Source organism: Lutjanus erythropterus, chromosome 15_unloc_1 (genome assembly GCF_056507025.1).
Source record: "Lutjanus erythropterus isolate fLutEry1 chromosome 15_unloc_1, fLutEry1.hap2, whole genome shotgun sequence".
NCBI lineage: Eukaryota > Metazoa > Chordata > Actinopteri > Lutjaniformes > Lutjanidae > Lutjanus > Lutjanus erythropterus.
Window position 1 is genome coordinate 169,298 of NC_139342.1, and position 27,342 is coordinate 196,639.

Consider the following 27,342-nt stretch of genomic DNA (forward strand, 5'->3'; position numbering starts at 1 on the left):
CCCATTAAGTTTCCAGCAGATTAAATGTCAGTCAGAACATATCAATGCTGTGAGGTGGAATATTAAAACACATCATCCTCAAAAAATTACTCTTGTACTATATACAAATCAGTAAAATGTTTTGTCAGTATGTGTACTAATGTTATTTGTTTAATAATATAAGTAGTAATGTATTATTCACCATAGTTTCATATGTTAAGCTCTTTAATTTTCTACAGTATTAATTGAATGACAGTCAGTTTAATGTTGCTATCCCTCTCCCTCCTTCCACTCTCCATTTTTTCAGGTCTTTGCTGAGTTTAATCGCGTCGCCAGTAGGAACCTTGAAGGAGACTTCTATGAAGCCCTAGACCAACACACCCCACGCTTCATCGAGCTTTTCAAGTCCAAAAAAGGAACTACAGGACAAAAACTGACAGACTTGATCCAGCACATCAACTGCCTGGTAAGGATTTTGTAATTTACACTCCAGTAATAACGGGTGGTGGCAATGCACCTTAGGCCTGTTTCACATACCATTCACACTGCCTTCCTCTCTGCTGTGTTGCTGCATGCTGCTGTGGAGAGCAAGCGAGACAGATGTACCCTTGGTGACCGTACCAGTGATGTGTACCCATAAATACACTAACTAAATCACTTCAAAAATTAAATCATGTTTTTTAAAATCCTTTCACAACACCTATACCAGTTGTTGTGGACTACTCATCTCAACATGTTTTTGTTCAATTTCAACAGGTTTTTATGTGTCTCTCAGTCTGTCATTCTTCGTAACAAGAAAGTCCAACAGTATGGTAGTTTGCACATTTCAAGTGAGTGCTCAATGAAATGCATGCACAAGGGCATTTTATTTTAAATTTAATTGAAATGTTGAGTTTGTATAAAAACAAAGAAAATGTTTACAGGGAAATTGGGATGTGTAAAATTAGGTATTTAAATGTTACCAATTATACTAATAAAACTTAAAGCCCTGTCTCTATTAGGAGGCTATGAACTATTAGAGAAAATATAGAAAAGTATATCAACACATACCCCCCACCCCACCCCTCAAAATGCTACGAAGTTCTTAACTTGTATCTATTCTCTCTCTGTATTTTTAGTCACCAGATGTGACGGCACTTCGCTCTGTTGTCCTCAGAGGCCTTCCTATTGTGCTTGGTGATGACTCCAGTGAGGTCTACAAGACTTGCTTTGTAAGTAACATATTGAAAGAAGAAAGAAACATATTGATCTCAAGTTACTGACAAATCATATTTGATACATTTGATAGTGTTGTCAAATATTTAAAATTACTGCTGTCAAAATTATTGCGTTAGCGGGCGATAATTAATTTTTAGAATTAGTGCCGTTAAAAATTTTCACGCATTTGACGCATGCGCAGAATGACCCGCCCCATAATACCACTCAGAAGTGCAGTGACTGTGGTGAATGTAAACATGGAGGAAGAGCAGGTTGGCCCTCTGGATGGGGAATTTCAGTTTAAAAAGAATACAGATGGAACAATAAATAAGCAGATAGTAATTTGCAGCGACTGGCTAGAGCACATGTGGCCACATCTGGCCCGCGATTCAATTATATACGGCCCGCGAGATAATTTCACGTGTCTATTATGAATGGCCCGTCGGTAAATAGCACTCCCACCACTCATACTACAAGTCCCACAATGCACTGCGTCAGCTGCCGCGCAACTCGAGAAATTAATCAGCTCGCAGTCACGAAGACGCGAGCTTCTGTCAAACGACAATGTAAACAGGTTTGTCTGTTTAGGCAACTGACTCAGTGCAAAGAAACACAAGTATATGAGGAGGGAGATGAGCTGCAGCTCCACCTGAAACCAGGTAAAAATAAAAATAAGACTGACCCACAGCAGAGAGAGGGAGAGGGAGAGAGATAAAAAAAACTTTTTATGATCATGAATCATAATATTAATGTACACTTATGTGGTGCGCGATTTTTTTTTTTTTACTCCAAGTCTGATTTGTGTACTTTTAAATACTTAATTGCTGCATTATTGTAAGTCATGATGAAGAGGACAGACTCTGTCTTGTCAGTGTGCAGTTTAACCTTTTCCTAAAATACTGCTGGTTCTGTGGTGTTACATTTTAAATCTGAAGCCTGCAGTGCACCATAGAAGCTACAGTTGACTTTTCTGTTGAAGTTCTCAGTGCGTTTTGGCCTTAATGTTAAATTGAGCAGGTCAATATGTTCATCTGTACCTGATGGACTGATGGGTTTGTAATATTATTATATGAGCAGACTTTTATGCCAAATGCAGTGCTATTGAGGGGTTGCATGATTAAAGTGTGCGATATCTTGTGTGCAGACAAAAAGCAAGCATTTTCAAATGTAACCCCCACCTGGATATGTGAGCTGAAATATTCTGAGCTGAAATATTCTCGTTTTCCTTTGTTATTGTTGAAGAAAAAAAAAAATATTTTAAATCTTATTTATTTTATTGAGGAAAAAGTTGTTGCAGTCTGGATGTTCAAATTCATATTTCTGAATTAAACATAGTCAGTTTTAGACAGTTTAATAAATGTTAATCCTGTTTGGCCCGCGACTTAGACTGTGTTTTAAACTTTGGCCCCTTCTGTGATTGAGTTTGACACCCCTGGGCTAGAGGATGAGTAGAGAAGAGGGCCACATTTAAATGTACACGCACACACACACACACACACACACACACACACACACACACACACACACACACACACACAGACAGAGACACAGCAGAAGAAACATTTGATTTATATGGTGAAGCTCAAAGCAGGTAGATTTAGCCTGATGTTCTGGTTTTGAATTTTTAATTAGAAAAAAAAAAGAGTGGCCCTGTTGTGCTAGTTTGAAGAGGGGGAAAAATACTGTCCTGTTACTGAAAGAAAGAAAGAAAGAAAGAAAAAGTCTTGTTGATTTTGAAGAGAAAAAAAGAATAGTGTCTAAGAAATAAATAATGTTCTTGAACAATATTAATGCCATTCAGTGTGGATTTATGGTTGTAATGAACAAATACAGTATGTTGCTGTACAGTATATATCCGCCTTGTGTCATTTCTTTCCATTCTAACAATAATTTACAGAAAAATATAACATATTTTGGGGATAATTTGAATTGCGATTAATTACGATTAATTAATTTTTAAGCTGTAATTAACTCGATTAAAATTTTTAATCGTTTGACAGCCCTATTTAAAATACACTTATTTTCAGTTGATCAGAATCAGATGGATTCTAATCTCACTCATAAATGATCAGAATCCCTAAATTAGTACATAATGTAATTAAATTAAGGATGTGAATTCCCCAATCTCACACTTCCAGTCTACAGAATTTCCCAAAAGAAGACCAGATTCAAAAGGTAGTTATGTGTGCTTCTTTTGCAGGATACAGCGAAGGAAGAAGCACTTGCCTCAGTGACAGTTGGGGTGCTGACCGTGGTCAACGAAGATGCTCAGCAGCAGGGTCTAAATGCAGTGCACCTCCAGCCCATTTCCACTGCCATCATACTTGAGGGAAGTACTGTCATGGACAATGTTAGAGACTTTCCCCAGGCAGTCTGCCTCATGTTTGGACTTATGTATGCTCTTCACTTAGATTACCCAAAATGCATGGCGAACACACTCAGATTCATTCAAGCAGTCATGCTTGGATTGGGAAGCAAAACACTCCCTCCAAAACTGCTTAGTTTGAAAAACAAACTACTGGGGTAGGCAAGTTGATACAGTGCAAAAACCTTTTCCCCTCTTCAAAATAGAGTCCCATATGTCCCAGCATTACCTGTATAAAAGAAAATTGACTTAAATTTACCCAAACCCATTTGGTGTGAGCAACTTAACAAAAAGATTATATTTCATTCTCAATAGGAGACACGGAAATATCAGCAATATTAGTATGTCCACACTGCACAGGCATCTCGCTTCACTTACAGCTCCTGCAAGATAATAATCCCAATAATTTAAAATGCCTATGTAGTGTTGACACACCAATATTATTGTTTTAGTAATATCAATAGTTTCCTGTGTCTCATACCAAGAAAGAATTGTAACCTTTTTTTAAATAAATGTATGTGCTTTTTAAATGTATTTGCTTTTGTACAAGTAATGCCAACACATCCAGGACTCTTATTTTGAAAGGAGGAAGAACAGGAAATATTTGTTGTTAATGTGCATTCGTCATGTTTCAGGTTGTTACTTTGGTCTTCAAAAAGTAGGCACCCAAGATAACCCTAAGCTACAGAACTAAAACTGATTAGTTCAGAAAGATTCTCTGAAAGGGTTTAGTTCTTAATAATAATATTCTCTCTTGCAATTATTTCAGGAACATAATTTTTTTATATGTTGTGCATTTTTGTTGAGAGGCTATTTCTTTGATATTTTTCTTGTCTAAAACTGGAACATGTTCCCAGGTAGTTCAATTGTTTGAGCTAATGTTTATTCAAAAAATGTAGTGGAGACTCAAAACTGACTAGTTCGGCTGAGAAGTTGTCGTTTTCGATTATACTGCCTCGTATGTTGACATCTGTTGGCTGTTGCAGCAAGGCACACCTGGATTGAATAGTTTGATGAATAAAAATTCATAAAAGAATGTTAAGTAGGTTTGTAATCAAACTATCGATTGTTCACTTTTATACTGAGCATTAACAAAACACTCTTCAGCCTGTCAAGAGCCAGTGTCTTCTGTTAAATGCATTGTTGAGCATTTTAAAATAAATTTTAATTCCACTGAGTTAATCCATTAAGTGTTCTCCCTTCATTGTGTGTGTGTGTTTTTTTTTTTAATGAAATTAACATGTGCTGTTGTAATTCTTTTAGGTCAAGAAACTTTTAGCACAGAGCCAGGGATACCTTTATGAACCTGAATAAACAGATGCCGAACTTCATCAGATGGAGTTGGAACGGGCAGAGAGAGAGGAAGGACAGAGAAGTGGTCCAAGCTGAAGTTGGACCCACAGCTGTAGCCATGAGAGACAGTTGTGGGTCCAACTTCAGCTTGGACCACCTCTCTCTCTCTCTCTCTCTCTCTCTCTCTCTCTCTCTCTCTCTCTCTCTCTCTCTCTCTCTCTCTCTCTCTCTCTCTCTCTCTCTCTCTCTCTCAGAGAAAATAGTGCCAAGCGATTGTGAGGTCAGACTTTTTCCTGGACAATGGTTTTGTGATGCCAATGTTTCACTCTTGAACGCATATTGTTTTGAGAAGCTAAACGCTTTATTTTTATGACCTCAGCCAACTAGCTGAACTAGCCTCGTCAACACCAAAACCAGGCCCATGTGTTTACTTTTTACACTAATCCTTCCCTCGCTCCTCGAGTTGAACCTGAGTACAGTGGCCAAGTGTGGCTCTCACAAAGTTAGATTACATTAAGTTGACCTGAATATGATGGATGAGCAACACTAAAGCGAATTAAGCTATCACTTGAGGACTGGAAGCGCACAATAAATAAGTTACTGTAATCTAATTCATTCAAGTTAATTTGAGTACTCCATACTAAAAATAAACAAGTTACTCTAATCATATTATTTAAGATAATTTGAGTACTGCAAACTCAAAATAAGCAAGTTACTATAATCCAATTATTTAGAATAATTTGAGTACTGCAAACTCAAAATAAGCAAGTTACTATAATCCAATTATTTAGGATAATTTGAGTACTGCAAACTCAAAATAAGCAAGTTACTATAATCCAATTATTTAGAATAATTTGAGTACTGCAAACTCTAAATAAACAAGTTACTATAATCCACTTATTTAGGTTAATTTAAGTACTGCACAGTCATTATAATTAAGTAAATCCAATGTAATTCATCTAAGTCAACATAAATAACTTTTTGTGAGGCAGCAAGTTTGCATATTTTTTTTAAGTAAAGTCAACTTATTATATTTTACAGTGTAGAAACCCTAAATTTCTTTTTAAACTTATTTTTTGGATTTGGGGACTAAAACTATGATAGATAAATGGAAATTTCTCTCTCTTTCTTTAATCGGATGCGTTAATATTATTAAGATGCTAGTACTCCCCAAATTTATTTCTCTCTTTCAACATGTCCCGATTTTTCTAACATCTTCGTTCTTTAAAATATGCCCTTCATTTGGGCTAACGAAGGTGGCCAGGGCTTTCTTGTCTTCCAACATTATTACTGGGCCTGCAATGCCAGATCATGGGTTTTCTCATCATTCTGCTGCTAGACAGGAGAGCAGTACCTGTCTCAGATGGCCTGAGATTGAGTCTTGTAATGCAGTCTTACTCACTGGAGCCTCTTTAATGGCCTTTTTATTTTCAAAGCCAAATCCACTTATCAAATGGCTAAAGGATTACTTTATTTTGCGTAACTCATTTAAGATCCTAAAACAAATCAAAGGTGTGCTGAGCCTCCCAGATTTGTCCATCTATGCTCCTATATGTCAGAACCCCTTTTAAGCCAGGCCAGATGGATGTTGTTTTTTCACACTGGTCAGATAAGGGACTGTCCACTATTAAGGATCTCTATATTAACAACCATCTTGCTTCTTTTGCGTAACTTCAGGTGAAATTTAATCTGCCTCCTGGTCACTTCTTTCGCTATTTGCAAATTAGAAATTTTGTCAGACAGTCACTCCCTCACTTCGATACGATCCCCAAATAACACATTTTTTATGAGCTTACAACTAAAACCCCTACCTCCAAACATTTAATTTCACAATTTGTAGGTCTTTTCTCATCGGCAACCTCCTCTCTCCACATTAAAGAGGCATGGATTAAGGACACTGTTGTAGACATTTCAAACAAGTTATGGGCAAAAGGGCTGGGCAGGATTAAAGCATGTTCTATCAATGTTAGACTTCAACTCATTCAGTTTAAAGTCATTCATTCTGTCTCTTCTACTTGTGATAAGTGTAAGTCAGGTGATGGTACTCTAGGCCATCTTTTCTGGTCTTGTCCAAAACACATCTTTCTGGTATGACTATATAGTAGACAAGATGAGGTTTTGCTCTTGAGGAGAGGAATATTATATTAGGAAGTGTTGAGTATAGAGAAAAAGATGCTTTTTTTAATTAATCTAATATTACTACTGTGTAAATTCCATATTCATGAATGTAAACTTACAAACCTGTCTTGTTTTTATTTCTGCCAGCAAAAAATAAAAACTGCTCTCTTTACCCAATTTTCTTTTTTGGTTTAAACCACAAAAAAAAAAAAAAAAAAAAAAAAAAAAAGCACTCACTTAAAGGCATACTCCCTCTTGTGGCATGGTTTGGCAACAACTCAGGGTTTCATGTGTGTAATGTCTGAGTATACCTATGCATTACTGGTAGAAAATTAATTATTGATTTTTCAGGGAGTAAAGCAATACGTTTTTGAGTTAACGGGATATTACAACCTTAAAACATTAATTCTGTATTTGCTTTTGACTAAAATCCAATGAATACTATGTCCTACTGGCTTTATTTTTTAATATACGGTTACTTTCACGTTTTGCATAAATGATTTGCAGCAGCATTTCTCATCTTTCCTATAAAACCCAAACTTATTCTACACTTGAGTCTTATGAAAGTTTGGTGATGCAACGCGGTACAATGTCAATTCTGTCACTGTTTTCAGCACCGTCGTTTATGAGCAAATGAAGAGGAGACACAGGAGAGGGAGGAGGGAGGGCTTGTTTTTGTGAGTGAAAAAGCACAGAGCCACAAGTCTGACCCACAGAGACGTCATGTCACTCTGACAACAGGTAACACAGAGCATCAGTTCCTCCTTAATTTTAATTTAGGAATTATTTATTTAAGTATCTGTCAAACCCATTTTGAGGTCCTGACCCAAGGTTGGGAACCACTGCTGTAAGGAGTACATACCAAATTCTGAAACTGAAAAGAAAAGATCTGAAACTGAAACAGAAAGATCCAAAAGTGAAAAAAAGATTTGAAACTATAAAAAATAATATTCGAATCTGAAAAGATAAAATTTGTAACTGAAAGAAATAGGATCTCAAATATCTAAAAATATGAAAGTGAAAAATGAAAATAATTTATTCAAAATAATTACCAGAGTGACTCATAATTATATTAAACCTGAAAAAAACTTTTTGAACACTTATTTTGAATACACTGATGTATTTTTCAAAATTCAAGATCAAAACAGTTTCAAATTTTATTTTTCAAGTTCAAAACATTTGGCCCCAATATAGCTCCATAGGTTTAAAGCTAAAACCCAAAAAGGGCACACTTTGAAGCATATATTCCCTCCTGTAGTACTGAGGAGCAACATTCTTCTCTTCATAAGCTCGAGTCTCCTGGCTCTTATTTTGATAGAACTAATTTAACTTCCAGGTCAGATGTTTGCCTTTCAACGGTTTTCAAGTCAACAAGTAAGAAATAAGATAACACCAGTATAATTTACAATAATTATTTGGATTTGTTTTTGTTTTTATTTCTGCCAGTAAAAATAGAAAATTAGCTCCCTTTACCAATTTTTCTTTGTTGGCTTAAAAGCACTAACTTGAGGGTATACTCCCTCTTGTGGCAGAAATAGGCAACAATTTGGGGTTTCATCTGTACATTGTGTGAGTATACCTATGAATTACTGGTTAAAAATTACATATTTATTTTTCAAGGAGGAATCTAGTGTCCAATGACTGTTCAGTTATCTCTGTGCAAGCAGCTACAGTCTGAGAGGCTACACTTTATTTACACATTTAGGCTAAAAACATGGTGTAAATGGCGTCTTTTTGGGTCAAATTTTAATGTCGCGACTTACGGACACTTGGATTACACCACATGAGCAGTATGAGACATTTTGTGGGGGGGGGAGGGGGGGTTGTGTGTATTCTTTTAACATTTTAAAATTGGTCACTGTTCACTTCAATTGTACTGGATTTGGCTGCAACACTGTTTTCCACAGAAACCCCGGGAGTGTTTTGTGAACCGGAGATCTTCACTCAGTGAATTTTCATTTTTGGGGGAACTACTGCTTTAGGACATTACAACCTTCAAATATTAATTTTGTATTTGCCTTTAACCAATATCCAATGAATATTTATTATATAATACACAATGGAAAACAATACATGTATGTTTTAGCAAACAGGACATTGCAACCTTCAAACATTAATTCTGTGTTTGCCTTCAACTACAGTGAAATTACATTAAATAAACAAGATATCAATATATATAATATATATATGGCTTGTGTCAGTTAGGCAAAGCATCACTAAAGGCACAAATATTATAAGTTAAAGGCAAGATATTAGTTAAAAGCAAATACAGAAATAGTATTTGAAGGTTGTGTTGTCCCATTTACTCAGGGACTTATTGTTTTATGTTCAGATGTAACAGAGATAGCTAAACAGTCACTGGGCACTAGTTTCCTCTCTGAAAAATAAATGTGTAATTTTTAGCCAGCAATTCATAGGTATACTCACACATTGTACAGATGAAACCCTGAGTTATTGCCTGTTTTTGCCACAAGAGGGAGTATACCCTCAAGTTAGTGCTTTGAACCAGAAAACAAAAATGGGTAAAGAGAGCTAATTTTCTTTTTTTTTTTTTTTGCCAGCAGACATAAAAGCAAGAGTAAAAATCTAAATAATGATACTAAAAAAAGGGATCAGTTTCAGTGTAATTTTATTTCTTGTTGACTTGAAAACAGCAGAAAGGCAGACAGTTGACTCGGAAGTTAAATAAGCTCTATCAAAATAAGAGCCAGGAGAATCGAGCTTATGAAGAGAAGAATGTTGCTCCTCAATACTACAGGAGGGAATATATGCTTCAAAGTGTGCCCTTTTTGGGTTTTAGCTTTAAACCTATGGAGCTATATTGGGGCCAAATGTTTTGAACTTGAAAAATAAAATTTGAAACTGTTTTGATCTTGAATTTTGAAAAATACATCAGTGTATTCAAAATAAGTGTTCAAAAAGTTTTTTTCAGGTTTAATATAATTATGAGTCACTCTGGTAATTATTTTGAATAAATTATTTTCATTTTTCACTTTCATATTTTTAGATATTTGAGATCCTATTTCTTTCTTTGAACTCAGGCATAGCATATATGAAGACATGAGTGTTGCCCCTTCATACCATAGTAGGGAATATATCCTATAAATAATAAACCAAAATGTGAAATTGCTCATCTTTAAATCCAAAAAATTTTATAGATTACTTCCTAACCAACCATCCTAAGCAATCTATGAACTTTGATAAATATAAAGGCAAAGGGCTGAGTTTCTTCAGTTTTCAGGACACATTATAAGAGACAAAGTATTATTTTTTGAACTATGAAGGTAAACACAGAGTTAATGTTTGGAGATTACAAACACATGTATTAAAGATATTTACATCATATCGAAACAAAATACTCGCTTATGCTGGTTTATACTGGTTTATGCGTGTTGGACTAGTAGTAAGAATTTTCATATAAATTATTTCAGATTCATTCAGATTCAGATTCAGATTTAATAAGAATGTAATCTTTCAAGTATTTTAGATGTAAAAATGACCTTTTTTCAATTTTGGTTTAAAATATAGAAAGAGCACACTTAAGGGTATATTTCATAAACGTGTCATAAACGGACAACAACTCTTTGTCTTCATATGTGCTTAATTTATGTGCTATGAGTTATATTTTCCTGGCTCAGACAAATAGACAGTATATAGAATGTTGCATATATATAAGTTCTTGCTGCTCACACAAATTAAACAGGATTTTGAGTGGTGCTCCCTACTAAATCTTTCTGTAGCTGCCAGAATCAATGCAATTGAAATGAATGTTTCCCACACTTTTTATAGTTATTCCAATGTATTCCGATATTTCTTCCTCTTTCATTTTTCCATAAAGTTTCATAAAGTTCCATAATTTTCGGTTTTGTTTGGAATAAGAAGTCTCCAAGGTTACGTCGACAAGTTTTACAGAGGCCCAAAGCTCAGGGCGGAATGGTGTTACCAAACTTCCTGTACTATTATTAGGCAACAAACATAAGAAATTTGAACTATTGGGTCAAATATGGGGATATTGAGGGCCCTCCGTCATGGTTGATTTTGGAGTCAAATTCTTTTCACCCGGTATCATTGAAACCCTTCCTGTACTCACCCTTGTATTCTTCTATTTCTTGTTATACTGACTGTTATACTATGATAGTGTCCTCCATTATTAAAATATGGATTCAATTTAGACATCATCTTGGCCTACAAAAACTTTATACTGGGGCTCCACTAGAAATATATTATTATTATTATAATACATACATACATACATACATACATACATACATATACATACACACACACACACACACACATATATATATATATATATGTATGTGTATATATATGTATGTATGTATGTATGTATGTATGTATGTATATATATATATATATATATGTATGTATGTATGTATGTATGTATGTATGTATGTATGTATATATATATATATATATATATATATATACATATATATATATATATATGTGTGTGTGTGTGTGTGTATGTATGTATGTATGTATGTATAATAATAATAATAATAATATATATATTTCTAGTGGAGCCCCAGTATAAAGTTTTTGTAGGCCAAGATGATGTCTAAATTGAATCCATACTTTATACATACCTTTTCCAAACACGCAACAGAGCCGTGATAAGGGGATGAAACAGCAATACATTCTTCCATGACTGTTAGACAGAAGGCTGTACTCAGTACCTTGCTCACACCGAGAGAGGTATCAGGAGCACACACACAAGCATGCATAGAGCTCTGCCTCTTCTTCTTCTTCTTCCCTCAATCTCTGATTATACCATTTTCTTTGTAGTTTTACATGAAATATTGTTGTCATGTATGAATGCAAGATACAAGAAAGGATTGCTGCAGAAACATGCCAATTTAAGTTTGTCCCACAACCATTACTTAGCACTTGAATGAATAAGATAGCCCAACTAAAGAACATTACATGTCCTGTTCAAGAAAATGGCACCAACACTGAAAGGTTCTGTAGTGATGGTGTAAACAGTCTCATGCTTGCACGGTTGTTTTTCTTTCCATTTTCCACTTGTTTCAAAGTTTAAAACTAGGGTTGCAACTAACGGTTATTTCCATTGTTGATTAATGCTGATTATATCTTCTCAATTAATCAAGTAGTTGTTTTGTCTGTGAAATGCCAGAAAATGGTGAAAAGGTGTCTCCCGAAGTGCACAATTATGGTGTCAAATGTTTTATTTTGTCCACAACCCAAAGATATTTAGTAAACTGTAATAAAGGGTTAAAGAAACCACAACAACAACTCTCACATTTGAGAAAGTGCATCAGAGAATTTTGACTTTTTTTCTCTTAAAAATTACTCAAAGCAATTAACAGATTATCAAAATAGTTGGCAGTTTGTTGGCAATATCAAGATTCTCTTGGACTGAACTAATATATCATCTTTCCTCATCTCGTTGTGATGGCCCACTAGCAGATGTAGACATAAAATATTTTTATATTGTGGTGGATTTATTGGACCATGATGCTGTATTCGCTGTGTAAAGATTTATTTCATCACAACTTACAATTTACAATTTAATTTAGCAGACATTTTTATCTAAAGTCACGTACATCTGAGAGCTGATACAACACACAAGCAAGGATCTAGTCATGAGAGAACAACACGAATAAGTCCCATGAAGCAAAGTTCAAGTCTGACTGAGAGACTCTGACAATCGTTCCACCAGAATGGAAGAGTCTAGCAAGTGACCTTGAACTCTGTTGTGGTGGTCAAATCTGGTGTCTTTCATTTTAGATTATTAGAACATGATGTTGGTCTAAACCGTGGAAGTAAATACAATTCTATTTACCAGAAAATGTAAGTGCTTGTAAGTCACCATTTACGTTTCACTTTCAAAGAAACTTCCCATAAAAACTGTACAGATTTGATATTTGATTAGAACTTTGAAGCGTTGAAGAAATTTTCAGCAAATGCTGCTCTAGATGTGCTTTTATTTTACAGAAATGTCTACTTAAGGATTAACAGAAGTGTCCATGAACGGCCCAGGGGATATACTGTAAATCTACAGAATTTTCCATTTAAGGGTTGAAAGAAATGTCCACAAACCTAACAAAATATGTACTGATAATTTTTTGCCAGGACATCATTCATTACTCTACAGATTGTTTTCTTACAGTGTAGCTGAGTTAACTAGAATAAATTAAAAATAAGTTAAAAAATAAATCTGTAATTTTTACCCAGTAAATACATAAATAACCTGAGGCACAGCACATCTTAAGACAGAAGTTGTTGTCCCTTTATGCCACAAGAGGGAGTATATGTTTAATGAGCTCAAGGAATTACATACATCACACACCTTATGATGTGGTGCTATAAAAGAAAGGCTGGGCAGAAATGTATAAAAACACTGAAAACTCTGGCTTTTTTTGCAGAATACCAACCATGAAAAGGAAAAAAAACATGAATTCTTTATTCAAGAGTCAGACAGATACAGCTACCATTTCCTGCCACCTACAAAGTTTTAGAGGAATGGATTTTTTTAAAAATTTGTATAGATATTCTGGGGCAGTGGTTCTCAAACAGGGGTCTGTGGCACAAGTGGAGTGGTGAAAAGTTTTTAGACTCATGAATTTAAAAAAAATATGTAAATAAATATCTAGCCTATAGTTTTATTCATAATTCAACAAATGATATATGTTTAATCTTAGCAGTGCCTTTAGCTATAATGAAATGAAATAGAATAAGCAATGCCTGAACATATCAGAAAATAGAGATAACACAATTAAAGTGACAATAAAGTCATTTCTGGTTTTGGTTTAACTTCTATTTCAATTTCAATTGATTTGAGGACATGGACCAAAAAAGCAAGTGGATTTTTCATTGTTATTATTTTTTGTTTGTTTGTTTGGTTGTTTGTTTGACATATCGATATATAATGATATATTGTATATTTGTTTATCCTAATTATCAAAGTTAAATACAGTTTGGGAGGGATGATACATAGACCCCTCTTCAAGATCAAGATCTGGTCGCTCACCTGGTAGAACACATGCCTTATTTGCAAAGGCGGACTCCTTGCTGCAGAGGGTTTCATTCCAGCCCTTGGACATGTGCTGCATGTCATCTGTTCTCTCTCTGCCACCTGTCCTATCACATTCTTCAGTCTGACCTGTTATTAAAGCCAAAAAAATCAAGCTGTAATGTTATTCAATACATAAGACATGATTTTTAATGTCTGTAATGTGGAAACTAGCTTCTAAACCCTGAGTGGAAAATGAAGTGCTTTATACCAACTTATCTCACTGTTAGGAGATATATTTTAAATTTTGCATGTCTAGAATAGATTTGAAAAGAATCTCAAGTCAATCTATGTTCGGATTCCTCATTAGCTCAACTGTAATTACGCATGTTACATATGCAAACACTGCATCCTTACTGCAGCGACCCTGGTTTGATTCCAGTCAGAGTAGGGAGGAGGCTTAAGTGTTTCTTAAGCAGAGGAGAACATGACAAAGAACTGATGAGTGACAGTGAGTTAGTAAAACGCTATGGATTGGACTGTGCAGGGATAACATTTGTTTCTTGTCGATCTCATGAGAGACGTGCTCATGTAACAATAATAATGATCAACTTTTTTTTTATGTACCACTTTTTTAATGTTACCAAGTACTTTACAAGATAAAATAAAACTAGACAAGGCTGATAAATCTTCCTTAACAACAATAACAATAACACTATGATGCCAGAAATTAAAGTGATCATAACAGGGAGACTTTGGTCTGTTACAACTTTCCATCAGCAGAGTGATCACACAATTACAGTGCTTTCACAGTCTTACATGGTGATACAGTTGATTTCATTTCCACTGGATGCCCACATCTGCCAGGCTCACAAAATGGCATTCATGGACACAGGAAGTACAATTAGGCTTACAAAGTATTCAGTTCTTAAAGGATAACTTCAGTATTTTTCAGCCTGGGTCTAATATCCCCATGTGTACGTGTGTGTATGATTGATGGGGACAACTCATTTTGAAATTGGTCCATGACTGAGAGCCGGTCAGAGTGGAGTTGGTTGTCCCTGAGTGCAGTTGAGAGTTTCACTATATCGATTAAAAAAAAAAAAAGATGCTGAAGTTGTGGCTAATTGTGCTACAAATTGATGCTAACATTCCTGTCCAGACACTGCATCTTGCAGACCATCGGGTCTGCAGTGTCCCAAGATCACTACTGCCAGCCCAAGAAGAGAATACATCCGATTTTAACTCATATGCTACAAGTGTTTAAAGCGGCAGAAAAATTCCTCAAAGTTAAAAGTGTTTGGTGTAAATCATCCCCGCTATGGAATAATGGTGACCTTTTATCTAGGGGGAAACCTTTTACTAACAAAGCCTGGGAAGATAAAGGTATTACAACAAGATATTAATGGGGCAAGCACAATCCTTAAGTTCCATATAATATTGACAAACATTCTCTTTTAGGGTCAGTTTGTTAAGCCTATAAAGTTCAGTGGGAATCAGCCTTACAAGAACATCCTATTTTAAGTTGGATACAGTGTGCTCCAGATGAATAGTGGCTTATATATATGACAAATTAAACTTGCTTGGCTTGGGGGAGAGACATAGCTGAGGTGGAACAAGAACTGAAATGGGTTGTAATTTGGAATAACGTTGCTGATGCCTCCTAAAACCCAAACCATCAGTATATATACATTTGAAATTTTGTCGTAGAGCATACCTTAAAGGGGACCTATTATACTCATTTTCGGGCCTTTGTATTTGATTTCTGGACTCCTATAGAGCAGCTACACACGATCGCCCGCACAGAAAGCTTTGTAGATCTTCAGGACGCTGTGCCTCTCGCTGCATCTCTTCCTTGTATTTTCTACGTCCCGCAAAAACGGTCTGTGCAATTTACTCCACCCCCCCGGCCCTGCTCCATGTACGCCTCCCGCCGAGCCCACTCCACTGTGATTGGTCGCACTCCCGAGGACTTCCGAAGGGCTGGCGAGCGCTGCCGAGCCCGGCTACCGGCTAATCCAGCTTCGTACTGGCCCATGTTGACAAAACAGTCCCCTGTGACGTACCGTAGACAGACAAACACGGAGGTAGTTTTCTTTTGCTGGCCGGGAAAAAGCAACTCTATCCACTTCTGCCTGGTGCTTGCCTCTTTAGGAAAGCTAAGGTAACTTTCCCTCACACCTGAACAAACATTTTCTGGGAGCCATTGCTCAATGTGCTAACACTGTGAAATCGTTGTAGACAGCAGAGCAGCGCACAGCGATGTAACTTCCGAAGCAGAGCGGGGGAGCGGGCAGGCCTAGAGTATATGCCTGGGTATGACCATATAAGTAAGTCTGGCATGCATTAACATCAATGTTACCACACCGTTAAAAAAGACAGTAAAACACAGCATGCAGAGCCATCCAAAACAGCTTGCAGGGCTCACTTCCAAATGCATGAACCTCATTATTTGACGCTTTGGAATCGTTTAACACGAGTATCCGACATTGTGACAACATTTATAGGTCAAAAAAGAGGAAAAGCATAATAGTTCCCCTTTAAACCGAGAATTAGGCATCAAATAGGACTAGCCCCTGACCCATACTGTTCTTTCTGTTCCCACAGAACTGTTGGCTCCTTTATTCATGTTGTATGAAAATGTCCAGGGATTCTAGATTTCTGGGCAAAAGTTGTTAATACCCTGGCAGGACTAATTGGGGTGGTATTACCAATGCTGTACATCCTGCTGTACATCTTCTAAATGACGATTCCTGTCTCTTATTTCTCTTTTTCTAATTCTAACAACATCTTGAGATTTAATTTAGTCTTTCTCCTGCCGTCACCATTACTGAGTTTTGTTGGAATGAATGCTAGGGTTTGTTACAGAGTGCCTGGATGACGCATTTCTGCTTTTGCATCAATCCCAGTTAAGAGTGGGTACTGTACTTGGTTTCCTTCTGTGAGGAACACAGCATGGGGCCAGTCGCATTTTAGAAAAGAAGAAACAACAACAGCTGACTTCAAAGTAATGACAACCTTTCTAGAAATGTGGTACAATCATACAAGAGTACAATATTTGTTTCCAGAAAAACAAATACTCAAATAAAGTACAGTACTCAAGTAAATGTACTTTCTTACTGTCCACCCCTGCATATTTGGAGTGGATGATTTTGTACTGTAAATACTTACAGTGTGCAAGATTTATGCAGGCTCTGCTACTGTCTCTAAAGACTGGAACAGTTTGTAGACTGCTCAGCAGTGCAGTCAAGAGTACAATTATTGAAAAGTCATTCATCGGTAGATGTGTTCTGAACATGTGCCTCCTTGAACCTGCTGTAAGTGCCAGTGGGGGACAGGTACTTGCTTCTGATAGCAGTGATGATCCAGCTTGGCAGCACTCTTCTGTTACCACAAACGACGTTCTCCTCTGACAGCCCACTCCAGCAACACATGATAGGCTGCAAGTCTGTGCTGACTGGATGAAAGGAAAGGGTTAAGATGATTTAGAAATGTCTGAGGGCAAACTAATGCATGCAACAGAAAAGGTGCATCTGTCAAACAATTCTAGGTACAGATATTACATGCATGAAGACATATTATTTACTTACTCAATGGATAGTTGACCATTAGGTCCCTGTGGTTTTGGTTGCCTCCTCCAATTTATTTTGGGCCCATGAAAGAAGGTATCCAGCACTGCCCTGCTGGTCAGGGGGCGGAAATCCTGTAAGGTGGTGTGGTGGAAAATCTGAAAATTAAGACAGACCCCATGACCAAGATTGTCTTTGTGGTGTTTTAATAGAGCTTTGCAAAGGATCAGTACACAGTCACACTCAAAGTGTAAAAGGAACTGATAATCAAGTCAAGAATGTAAATCTGTCTTACAGGGTTAGGAGATGAAGGAGGTTGGGTCAGGATGGACCTGAACTGCTTATCGGGAGAGTCGGGATGTGATTGTGTTATCAGAAGTTGTTCTTCCAAAGGGAAAACAGCTGTGTGTTCAAGGACCAGTAACCAGTTAGTGCCTGACAGAACATCAGAAATAACTAAGAGGAACAACAGTGACCAGTTTGGTGAATAATTTTCCCACCACAGTGGTTACACAGCGTTGGGTAATTTCTCTATCATCCCTGGACACATCAAGACCATAAATACTGGGCAACAGGTCCCAATCGTTACAACACAGACATTCTTCCTCTGTGGGCATAGAGTCACAGCATTCAAGGAGCACAACCAGTCTTCACAGATTCACAGACATGCAGCAGCTGCTTCATCCTCGTCTGCCCGTTGCCCCTCTCTCTCTATCCTCATCCGCTCTTTGTTTGTAGGAACTCAAACTCCTCATCCGTATACTCGGGCTCAAATAAATACTGGCAGCCACTGAAATCAAAGGTCTCATCTACATTCTCCAAATCAGGTAAATATTTAGCCATGACACTTCAATCGGCCTAGTAAACTCTCACCTGTACTATGGGACAACCAACTGACTTTTACAAGTCATGGCTCCTCTGTTTTTTTCCAGTAACAAGCAAAGATCCCGTGAGATTTTGTCACACACAGCCCGGAGCAAGTGAAGGGTAAGACAGACGCTTCGCATGCTGTTGACAGAGATAAAACTGGCGATCTGAGCGGGTCTGTGGTGAAAAAAGCACTTTCAATGCAACAGGACACATTTGTCCAATGTATACTGTTGTACTTATTTTGCAGCTGCCAGCTGCATCTGCCTCCCTCAACACTGGAAACAATTTCAAAACGAGCTGTCTCCATTAAGGCCAAGGTTTAAAATTTCCAAAGTTGTCCTTTAATACTCACTCGTAATTACACCATATCTAGATGGAGACAACATTCTATGAAATTTACTGACCATTCTATGGCCATTATCACTAAAGGCTAAAACACACCGTGCCACACTGCATCACCCCCGTCCAAGACACTGTGCTTGGAATATATCTCGACCTCAGCATCTCTGACCCCCCATCTCCTGTCTGTGCATGAGAGCAGAGACAGTGGTCTGAAGAAGTGTGTGTGTGTTAAAGTGATAGTTCACCCAAAAATGAAATTTCACTCATGCCATTTACACCATGTTTTTAGCCTAAATGTCATCTGTAGCCTCTCAGACCGGATCTGTGTGCACACGCCTGAAGCAGGTACACAAGCTCTCGCCCAAGTGGTGTAGCTGCAGCAAAGAAATGATGTTCCTCTTCTATATCAGTCCTCGAACATTTTCTTCTTGGTTGAAAGTTTGCAAAGTCAACTGTACGCATAACAAGTCACTATTTCTGAGAAGATCTCGCTCTGTCTGAGTTGCTTCCAGGTAGCATGTAAACACAGGTGTGAAAGTATCGCAAGACCTTGTATATCTCATGTTGCGCCACTTGGGCAAGAGCTTGTGTACCCACTTCAGGCGTGTGCAAGCAACTCCGGTCTGAGAGGTTACAGTTGACATTTAGTCTAAAAATATGGCGTCTTTTTGGGTCAAATTTTAACGTCTCAGCTTACGGACACTTGGGTTACACCACACAAAGAGTATGGAGACATTTTGTGGGTTTTTTTGTGTTCTTTTTTACATCTTAAAACTAGTCACCATTCACTACAATTGGCTGCAACGCTGTTTTCCACTGAAGCTCCAGTGTTTTGTGAACTGGAGATCTTCACCCATCCTCACATCAGCACAGGGATGAGTAGATATCGAGAGAAATTTAATTTGTGGGTAAACTATCACCTTAGGCTCTCAGTACTTTCTAACCTCTAAATGAATGACTGTGGATTAACGTTTAGTTTCTCTCCTGTGATGCTGTTTATACGTTTAGGTCACTGCTTTATTTTACCATTTCTTCATGTTCGCTTAAGAAGTAATGGCAATTCTTCAATTTGTGTTTAACATTGTAGAGAAAGGCTATGTAGCAGTAGGTTTGGGCCAAAAATACACGCTTATGTGTAAAGCCATTGATTGAATTGTACTTTTGGAACTGGTTCTTAAGTGGGTTAACAGGGTGTCAAGGCCCATCCCTTATCTTGGGGCTCTCGAGTTGCTTACCTGGTAAGCAACTGGTAGTACCTGGTAGTGCACATGCCCCATATGCAACACTTAAGTCCTTACTGCATAGCCCCTGGTGCATAGCCCCCTCTTCTGTGCTTTGTTCTTGCTACATGCCACGGCTTGTCCTGTTATTGAAAAAAAAAGAAAATTATCATATTACATATGTGAGAGTGCTGTTTGTGGACTACAGTTCAGGGTGTAACACCATAGGGCCCTTCAGACTCATCAGCAAGTTAAAGAATCTGGGCCTGAACAGGTGATGGGTACTTCCCTCACCCGCTATGTGGTGTGTGTGCGTGTGTGTGTGTACATGTGTGCATCTTTGTAGGGGTAAAACTATATGAGTTAGTGGTGCTCATTGCATGTTTGCATTCACTCTGCTTCATGTGGATGTGAACCACAGAGATACAATGTGAGCTTAATGCTGAAGTTCAAAGCCACTCGATAACATCAATCACACGTGCACTCCGTGTAATGCATACATGTGTATCAAGGACCCAGGTGCAGAGAAAACAAAAACCAAGTCGGGAAAAGTTTGAGTCTGTGACTTCAGACGCATTAAATTTGCACATGGGAATCAATAGTGGAATTGGAAATCTCAATTCTTAAGGATTCTGGAGTAATCGTAATTTTGGAACTGGTTCTAAAGTAAAACCGGGTCTTAGTGCGCATCTCTAATAGCTACTGCTAAATTTTGTAGGCTACTTTTACAGTATGGCTTACAATTTATTCAAAAGATATTATCTTAACCCTTGTGCATTCCTTAATAAGTACAGCACATATTAGGGATGCACCGATCGACCGGAACAAGCCGGTTTTCAGCATGACCTGCCCTGACTGGTGACCGGCTGGTCAGCGTCACATATCCCATTCTGTGCCCGTCATTGTCACACATGAGTTCTGCACGATGGTCACGTCATCAGAAGAGACAGAGAGACAGAGAGAGAGAGAGAGAGAGAGAGAGAGAGACTTTGTGTGTGTGGTAAACTCATGGACTCTCAGACTTTGTGTTTTTCTGTTTTTCCTGCACCTGTGTCCTTCATGCAGCTGTCTGTTTACATCAGGGGTGCCCACACTTTTTCGGCTTGCGAGTTACTTTTAAAATGACCAAGTCAAAATGATCTACCTACATTAAAAATGAGGAGGCAGACTCACAGCCCAGTCCACCCACCCCGAAAATGATCAAGACAGCAGCAGCACCCCCAGATTGTGACCCCCGGGACCAGGACATCAGCTGTGCACCTGCAACTCAAGCTAACATCCCAGGTCAAAATGCTAGTATTTCAGAGGCACCGCATCAAACAACTAGCTTCACATTTCCGGGAAGGTCATTTGGTAAAGAAACGTTTTGGCGGTCATTCAGTGCGAGCTGGTTTAGCAAATGGAGATGGCTCCATTATTTTGAGGATGGCGATCGCGTTGTTTGTTTCATGTTCATGGAGATGTTTTGGACAGTCTGGACATTGGCAGCCTAATGAGGAGCTTCATCAGCGCCAACCCGGAGAGAAAAACAACATTTGGAGTTGTGTGACGCCGGTCAGACACTTTTCTTTTCTAATGCTGCCACCGCGCAGCACACGGCGCCTTTACACACAGAGTTCAGCACCACAGTGATATGGACAGCAGCCGTGACAAATTGTTTATGGTTGACAAGGTGATCGGCACCATGGACAGTTATACAGACAGATTTTTGCAGTCTTAATTACTGTGCGGGTATTTTTTAATCATTATTATGAATGCAGGGAGTTGTGAGTGCAGCGCAGAGCTTTTTTTTTCTCAGCCCCCCCCTGCTGAGAATATGTTCCCGCGGCTATGTCTCACACTGGCTGCCCTGTACGTCAGTCAAGTGGCAGATGCCATACTGGGGATGGATGATAGGCTAACATCTAATTTTCTTGTTGAATGGCATGCGATCTACCCACACTACCTTTGCGATCGACCAGTCGATCGCGATCGACGTATTGGGCACATGAATGAGATGAATGAGTGAATGTGTGACTGTGGATTATTGAGGAACTTTGAACTTTACTACAAGTAAATAGGTATACTGTTCTCCGGTTGTCCAGCCGTACGTGAGTCCGTGCGTCCATCCTTCCGTCACAGATTTTTTTTTGCATGATAACTTTTGAACAGGTGGACGGATTTGCACCAAATCTTGTGTGCTAAGACTTTATAATAGGTACATGAACTGATTAAATTTTGGAGGCCAACGCTTTCAAGATGACCGACTTTCAAGATGGCTGACTTTTTGTTTGTGCGATAACTTTTGAACGGGTGGACAGATTTGCACCAAATCTTGTGTGCTAACACTCTATAACAGGTACATGAACTGATTAAATTTTGGAGACCAACGCTTTCAAGATGGCCGCAAAATGGCCACATGACAGACCTGTCTCTGAAAACACACTTATGCCAATGACTTGGTCAATTTTAAAGCTTTTTTATATTTGACCTTGATATTTTTTTGAATAACTATGTTGGATACTATTAGGTAATAAAGTTAATAGCTCTTTCCTTGCAATCTTTTCTCATTAACTGTATAGTGTATCAATAGAGCCATAATTCTCAAACTCCTGAGACACTTGCAAATAGGATTTATAATGAATCAATGGTTTCAATCAGGTGTAGGGAACACAAAAAGTCAGTATGAAACTGTTGCAGGCGGAGACATCAGAATCGACGCTTCAGCGTTGACTTCTACCCGTTTTCATTACACCATTTCTTAATAGGGGCTAGGGCTGAACAAATTTTAAGAAATATCTAGTTGCAATTATTTTGACTGATTTTGCTATTGCAATAGGATTTGCAATGTTGGAGGAAAGAATATTTTTTATATCATTATTCTCAGTTGAAAAACACATTAAAATGATTATGGTGTGTTATTTTCAGGGATCTGCACTAAACTAGAGAATGATGTGTCGGCCAGTACACCTCTGCAGCGCCACAATATTTAATTTAAAATGGTATTTTGACCTTCACTTTGCCTTTGAAAAATGTTGCGCATCCTGTGATTTGAAAATTGCAGCAGAACATATTTCAATTGTGACAAAATTTTGATTAATTGTTCAGCCCCAATAGAGACTAAGTTCTATCTGTCCTATTTTTTGGATCAACCAATCACACCTTTTAAAAGAATAAATCATACCTAGCAACAGGGTCAACCACACCTCCTCACCAAGATAAAAGTTTCCGTCCCTTTTTTTTCATTTTTTAGAATGTTTGAGAATAATATTCAGAGGAGAGATACATGGCTTTCAGTGAGATGTTGTGGTGAGGCCCTGCAATTACAGGTGCACCTCAAGTGTATTTAACGCAAACATGAAGAGAGCAATAAACATAATATCTGTTGCAACAAGAAGTGCACCACCAACTTCTGAAAGTAAAGACATAAACATGCTGTTTGTTGGTCTGAGTAAGCATGTGTGACCACTTGAAATTGTATATATATCAGAATATAGAAATCAATATACATTGAGGCCAAAAGACAATAAAGACAATAAATATTGCGCTCCAAAAGGAGTGGGAGCGGTCTTCAAAAATGTCAAAACTACATGCCAAAACAATTTGTGTTATTTTTAGGGATAACAGATACGGATACAGTTTACTGTAAACAGTGAATCTGTAATTATGTGTCCCTAGAGTCTATTACTTATGGCCACTGACTGACAGATAATGTGACTTGGCTGATGCACAGAACATTTACAAAAACTGTAAAGACGACATTATTATTCCAAGCATGTGGTCAACACTCTAAGTAGTGAAGCTCTACTATGTCTTGTTTTTATCTTAATATAAAAGTGCAGTGTAGCAGTAAATGCATTCCCTCAAGGGGCTGCACCTAATGATTATTATTTAAATGATTAATCTTTTAATTAATTTACTGATTAATCTGACATTTTTTTTATTATTCAATTATATAACGATTAACTTACCAAAAATTACAGATAAAAACTTGTCTTATAAAATTTCAATATTTTATTCAATCATAATCCTGCAAAACAGACAAATAAAGCATATTGGAATAATGATAATAGTGTCATATTTTTAAAATATGTCTAATTTCCACCCTATTTTTTCTTTTCTTTTTATGAGACTTTATAACTAAAACATATACATGTATAAACCAGTGTTTTTCAACCTTTTTTGAGCCACGGCACTTTTTTACATTTAAAAAATCCCGCGGCACACCACCAACCAAAAATGTTACAAACGACACATTGTAGCCTAATACAGTATATATAATGACAATTTAGTCTCTTAATTTGTTTATACTCACTCAGTGTGAAACCTGGGCCTGTTTAGATGAACACAAAGCTGATATCCTGGCAGGAACTGAAGAAAGGCACACACAAAGCTCTTCCTCAACAGCTCTCAGTCTATCTCCGTTTTTAGTTTTAATAACAGTCATGCTTGAAAAGCTCAGTTCACATAAATATGTTGTGGAAAATGGGAGCAATGTTGAAATAGCTCTGTTCATCAAGTTGCAATGAAAATTTCCCACTGATGCGTATCTTTTCCAAGACAACACTTTCGATGTCTGCAGACATGTCATTAATACGTCTGGCAATTGTGTTATCTGAGAGAGGGATTTTGGCTACTTCTTTAACTGCAGCAGGGCCAAGCATCTCGTTCACAATGGCTTTACAGGCAGGTAGTATTAATGTCTCTGCCACAGTGTGTGGCTTTTTTTGATTTGGCTACGAGTTCAGCTACTAAGAAGCTAGCTTTGAGAGCTCTCTCAGACACCTTTGTGGTTTTTCTCATTAAAGTTACCCGTTTCTCAGTGTGTTCACGCAGGCGAACAAAATAGTCTGTGCTCTTGTTTTGAAGTGATGGGTGTTTCGTTTGCAGATGGCGTTTAAGCTTGCTTGGGATCATGGCACTGTTGGATAGCTTTTCCCCACACACCAAGCATAATGGGGTGGGCGCAGTCAGATCACCGGTGAAAGTAAATCCAAATGAAAGATAACTTTCGCTGTATTGCCTCAAGCTCACCGTTTTTGCTTTCTTTTGACCACCACTCGTACTAGGCTCTTCATCTGGGTTAGAATTTTGTCTAGGGCCCAGTTCGGGGTCTGCATTTTTCCTTGTCAAATATTTATCCATCGCTGCTGTCACTGCCACCTCTCGCACGCATCACTAATTCTATTAAGGTCATTATTGCGCTCCCTACTGCCACCTATTGACCTGGAAGAGTATTTGATTACTCTGCCATGCTCTGCCATGCAATGTAGTCACTAGCAGGCATTGCGCACCCCCCCGGATAATTTCCCATGGCACACCTGACAATCTCTCACAGCACACTAGTGTGCCGCGGCACAGTGGTTGAAAATCACTGGTATAAACAACCAAGATCAACCAACATAAACAACACAAACATAATATATTATCCATTCAAAAAAAAGCAAATAAGCAAATAAAAAAGGACATTGTCCAACAATGTGATATTGACATCAACAGATGTCATCAGTTAGCAAGTCAGAGTTTCTGGAGGAAAAGGTGTAAGGGTTCCCAAAGGTGACAGAACCTGCCCGATTTGTTTTGTTTTTTTCCTCCAGGATAATTTTTTCTGGCTTTTTTGCCTTTATTTGACAGTGGCAGCCGAAGACATGACAGGAAAGGGGGATCGAGAGACAGGGGATGACACGCAGCAAATGGGCCACAGGTGGGAGTTGAACCAGCGGCCACTGTGGAGGACTGATAACAACAGTACATGGGGCGTGCGCTCTACCAGCTGAGCTACAGGCGTCGCCCCTTGTATGACTTGTTATTGAGATCATAAGTCAGTTTCTCCAGAGGAAGCACAGCTGATATCTGTGGTAACCACACGTCAACTGTGGGGACCTGTGGGACAGACCATCCCAACAAGTTGCGCTTTTTAGCCTAATATAAAAGAGCCGTTAACACAGATTTGACATCATTATTAAAGAAATTGTCTGAAGTATGGTGCAGCAAGGAGAACAAAGGAGTCAATAAGAACTGTCTGCCAGTAACCTCCTGAATTACAGAGTGAAGCTCTTTCCAAAATACGTGCATACACTGGCATGACCGGGACACATGAAGCAAATGTACCTTTGTGTGTTTTACATTTAAAACAGAGGTTTGAGCTGTTGGTGAACATTTTCTGGAGGCAGGCAGGTGTACAATAAATCCTGTGAAAAAATGTAAACATTTTGCTGACATATAGGAATTGAAGTGCATTTCTGAAAGATCCCCTTGCATCCTTGGGAGACCTGGCTGAGATCAATATATCTCTTAACTGACAGTTTCAAGCAAATCCCATTCTTCCTTAAAAGAGATTCTGTAAAATCACAAATTTGGAGATACTTAAAAGAATCTCTGTGAGCGGTATTAAAATCTGTTCTAATTTGCTCAAACAACTTCAAAGCCAAAGATCATCAGGCCTGCAAAATCAAATAGGCCACTCCTTCAGACCAAAACTCCTGATCTGTACAGGAAGATCAGGGTTAAACGTTAGGGGAGATCCAACATAAACGACAGACAGGTTATCTAGGTGTTTTCTCACATCCTTCCACATCAATACTGTGTTGTAAATGATTGTGTTATGATCAAGGGAAGTTATTTGGTCTAAATTGTTGATAAAAGGCAGGGATTTAAGTCTCCTGGGATAACATGCTAGAGACTGGAGACCAATCCATAAAAGTTTCTTGCGTATTTGTAAACCAATCTAACATCATTTTGAGCTGAGCCGACCAATAGTCGACAGCACAGGTTTTGGTTTTTTTTGTTTTTTAACAGCCAATTAGAACACGTGTTGTTGTTTTTTTAACAACTGCCAATCGTAGCACAGGGATTTTACAAGATCAGAGGGGTATACTATGAAGCAAGCTCAACACAGCCAGGCTTTCTTTGCATGATCTGGATCAACAAAGCCTAAAACTTCAATCAGAGATAACGGGTATTACGATGATGGTTATCAACTTGCTTTGTTAATCCAGGTTCTCATTTTAAAGCTTTGTGCGCGTTCACATAAAAGGGCCGTTTCTTGCATCATTTGACTCTTCTTCCACATGAAATGAAGAGATCGCAAGCCACTTAAGTCAAAATCATCAAGTTGTTATAATTATGAGCTGTGGAAAATATACAAAATACATTACAGCAAAAAGCAACATTGTTGCTGCAAATAAAGAAGTAAAGAAAAAGTATGCTGTCAGAAAATGACTGATCGACTAAATGCGGTCTTAATGCTGCGGTTTATTCTAACATGAAAACTGCACATTAAACGATAAAACTCCATACAGCAGATTTAAACATGATGAAGTCTGTCTGACACTGTCCTTTGATGACAGACATGGAAATCACTTAAGTTTTTGACCAAACCAACGTAAAATGAGTGTAATTGATTTAAGACTGTCT